The sequence below is a fragment of the Syngnathoides biaculeatus genome, chromosome 12 (genome assembly GCF_019802595.1).
Source record: "Syngnathoides biaculeatus isolate LvHL_M chromosome 12, ASM1980259v1, whole genome shotgun sequence".
Lineage (NCBI taxonomy): Eukaryota > Metazoa > Chordata > Actinopteri > Syngnathiformes > Syngnathidae > Syngnathoides > Syngnathoides biaculeatus.
Genome location: NC_084651.1, coordinates 20171187 through 20174164, shown reverse-complemented (window position 1 = coordinate 20174164; position 2978 = coordinate 20171187). Strand labels below are relative to the sequence as shown.

The 2978-nt window shown below is 37.9% G+C and overlaps 1 long non-coding RNA gene across 1 annotated transcript; it reads left to right on the top strand.

Moving 5' to 3' along the window:
- The first annotated feature begins 850 nt into the window (after positions 1-850).
- LOC133510145 (uncharacterized) lies at positions 851-2370 on the top strand. Its single transcript, XR_009797533.1, has 3 exons — positions 851-975; positions 1062-1167; positions 1595-2370. It is a non-coding gene; the product is annotated as an uncharacterized LOC133510145 (long non-coding RNA).
- Positions 2371-2978: the final 608 nt, after the last annotated feature.

The following is a 2978-nucleotide window of genomic DNA, read 5'->3' as shown; positions in this document are numbered from 1 at the left end:
GTCGTGCACCAAGGACGCTACAGCAGACCAGTGCCAACCGACCAGAGGAACTGCAAAATACACCTGAATTGCAATTATTAATTTCTTGTGTGTCCAACCTCATTGATTAGTGATTCAAATTAAATTTCTATAAACTATAATATTTTTCTATTTATAGGAAAATGCTTACACCCAGTCCTGGATAAAGTTGAAGAAAATAGATGGATGGATACTTCTCAAAGAAATGTTTTGTCCTCAATCTTTATCTTTGCTTTCATTACGAGTGTACTTTTTTTTTAATCCACGAAGGTTTGAACTTTGCTAATATTTAAATGAAAAAAATCTGAGGAAATGCTAATGCCTGTCTGTAAAAAAAATTAGAAAGTGTGTAGTTTGTGATTTAACAGCCTTTAAAACACACAAAAATGAAAAAACGTTCTGTAATTGAAGAAAAACCTGGAAACAAAAAAAAAACATCCTGTAAATGAAAAAAATATATATAATGAATGAAAAAAATGCAAGTTTTTTTTTTTGGGGGGGGGGCATAGCCCTCACATTAATTGAGGGAACACTGTAATACAAGAAAGAGAAGGACCATGAAAATTTATTGGGCAAAAATACCCGACACTAACAATGGGCCACCGCTGCAGAAATACATTATTGTAGATGCTTCTATGATCGACGTGTGGGTCTGGTAGTTGCAGTCTGTTTCTTGTGGCGGAAACTCAGTGTTGAGGTCAAGAGACAGCAACCAATTGCTTTCCCAGCATGTCACCTGAATCAGGTCAGCTAATTTAAAAGTATTGAGCAAATTATTCACAGCTGGTGTATGAGTATGACATATCAAGAGTACCTCAGAATCCAATTTGGACTACTCACATCCCACAGTAAATTATTGGCAACATTGTTACAATTCTTGTCACCAATTCCTGTAAAAACCCTATTAAATGTCTAAAAGTGTAGATTTAGCAAAATGATGGCTATTGTTTAATTCAGGTGAGAGGTTTAAATTGTTTTGTTAGCTTTTGGAAGTTTGTAACCACTGCAAACACATTTACAATAGTGGGGTTGAATCATTTTAGGTGAAGTTGAATGAAGATGTCTGGGCTTGCGATGATATCATTATTACAAGGAAGTGTTCAGTTCAGTTTCCCAGTGGCTCATCGATTGGGATCTGTTTGGAAACAGGTGAGAATATGGGCCAGCGGATGCTTGGCTGTCCAACCCTTATTGCTTCACATTCCACATGCCCCATCTTGTTGCATGCTGCATGATAAGTCATCCAGCACCGGCGCAAACCCATTTTACCACACTACCCACATCGGAGGATCCTAGTAAAAGATATCTATGTTTTGCTTTTTTAATTTTCTCACGCCTGTAATTTACTAGACTAGTGCAGTGATAGGAATAATATTGTTATCCTGGATCGTTATATTGATATTTCTATTTTTGCATGAAAATGTGACACAAGCTTTTCCAATAATGTTTATAATAACGTTTATATGAAGCAGATTTTCATATCTTTGCATTCAAAAAACATTTCTATCAAGCATTTCAACTCTTTTGAGGGTTTTTATATAAATATATGTCCTGTTTTCCTTATATTTATTTGCAGTAGTCGTCTGAGTCCTGTGACTGACTGGCAACCTCCCAAGGGTGTAGTGCTCCTTTCATAAAAAGCCAACTGGAATAGGTTTAATTTACCTGTGACCCTGAATGAAATAAGCAATAGAGAGAATGTTTGCCTGAATTGTACTGTCATTTGCATTTTATTTCCAAAAAACACAATTTGTGTACTGGTCACAAAAAGATAAGATACGATACAGACAGGAGATATCAAGTTATGACTGTATTGAGTTTTGATTGACACTGACAAGAATTATCTAAGAACAACATAATATTGTGTAGACCTTCCTTTAAAAAAAAACACACACAATATGAGCTGGGTCGGTTGTGTTTATTTCAGATGCAGCACATGTAGGCACTTTCCGGCAGGGATCAGCATTAGTGCAGAGACTGGGTGGCTTTCCTCCCATAACATCTCTGAGGTTGGGGGGAAACTACGAGTGTGCGTTTAGTTCACCTCAAATTAGAATATACCACAGCAAAGCAAAGAAGCTCAAGGGCACAACACCGCTTAAAGCACTGTTAGCACTGCGAGGAATGTGACAGACAAGAAACAGATGAAAGCTATTTTATAAAATATGAGGTATTTACAAATCAATCGGACCTTATAGAAAGGAATATTGATTGAAACTTCCTTTGAGATCTGCACAATCAATACCGCATGCCTAACAAAGGGGGGCAGCAGAAAGCAGGTTTACAACACTGACGTGACATGAACATTAACCAGAGCCGACCACTTCTTAGCGCCACCTCTTGTGTTCACAAGTCTGGAGAGAGTTAAACCACACAAGGGCTTTTCATTCACAGCCCTTTAAAGCTAGCTTTCATGATATCATGATCCACTATGTGAAATATATCAAGTTTTATCATAATCCTTTGTACATGTTGTTGTAATCTATGCAAGCGGTAAGGAAAGTAAAGAGATGTATGTAAGATTAATGTTGCCATTCTTTTTTTCAAGCTAATGTTTGAAATGAGCTGAAAATCTGAGACCAAATTGACAAATTTATGAAAACTGAGATCGTTATGACAAATGCTGGGAGACAGACACAGCAGACAAAGATGAATGCAACACAGCTGCTATTGCCTGGGGCCACTTCTAGGAGACATGAGCGAGACAGACACGGAAAGCCATTAGTCTCCGCTCCCACAGTGAAGATGTAAATTTCAAACAATTCCAATTATTTGTGTTTAACTCGGCCTCAGCGGGATTTGTTTGATTCTTTCCCTGGATTCCGCCTGAGTGGATGTCATGGCACTTTTTAAATGCTCACACATAGATCCAGGAGTGTCCGAGTCTTCTTTGAGTGGGTCTGGATTACCCCCAGAAAACCGTTCGGCCAACATCAACACTCTTAGCTCTCAACATGGAG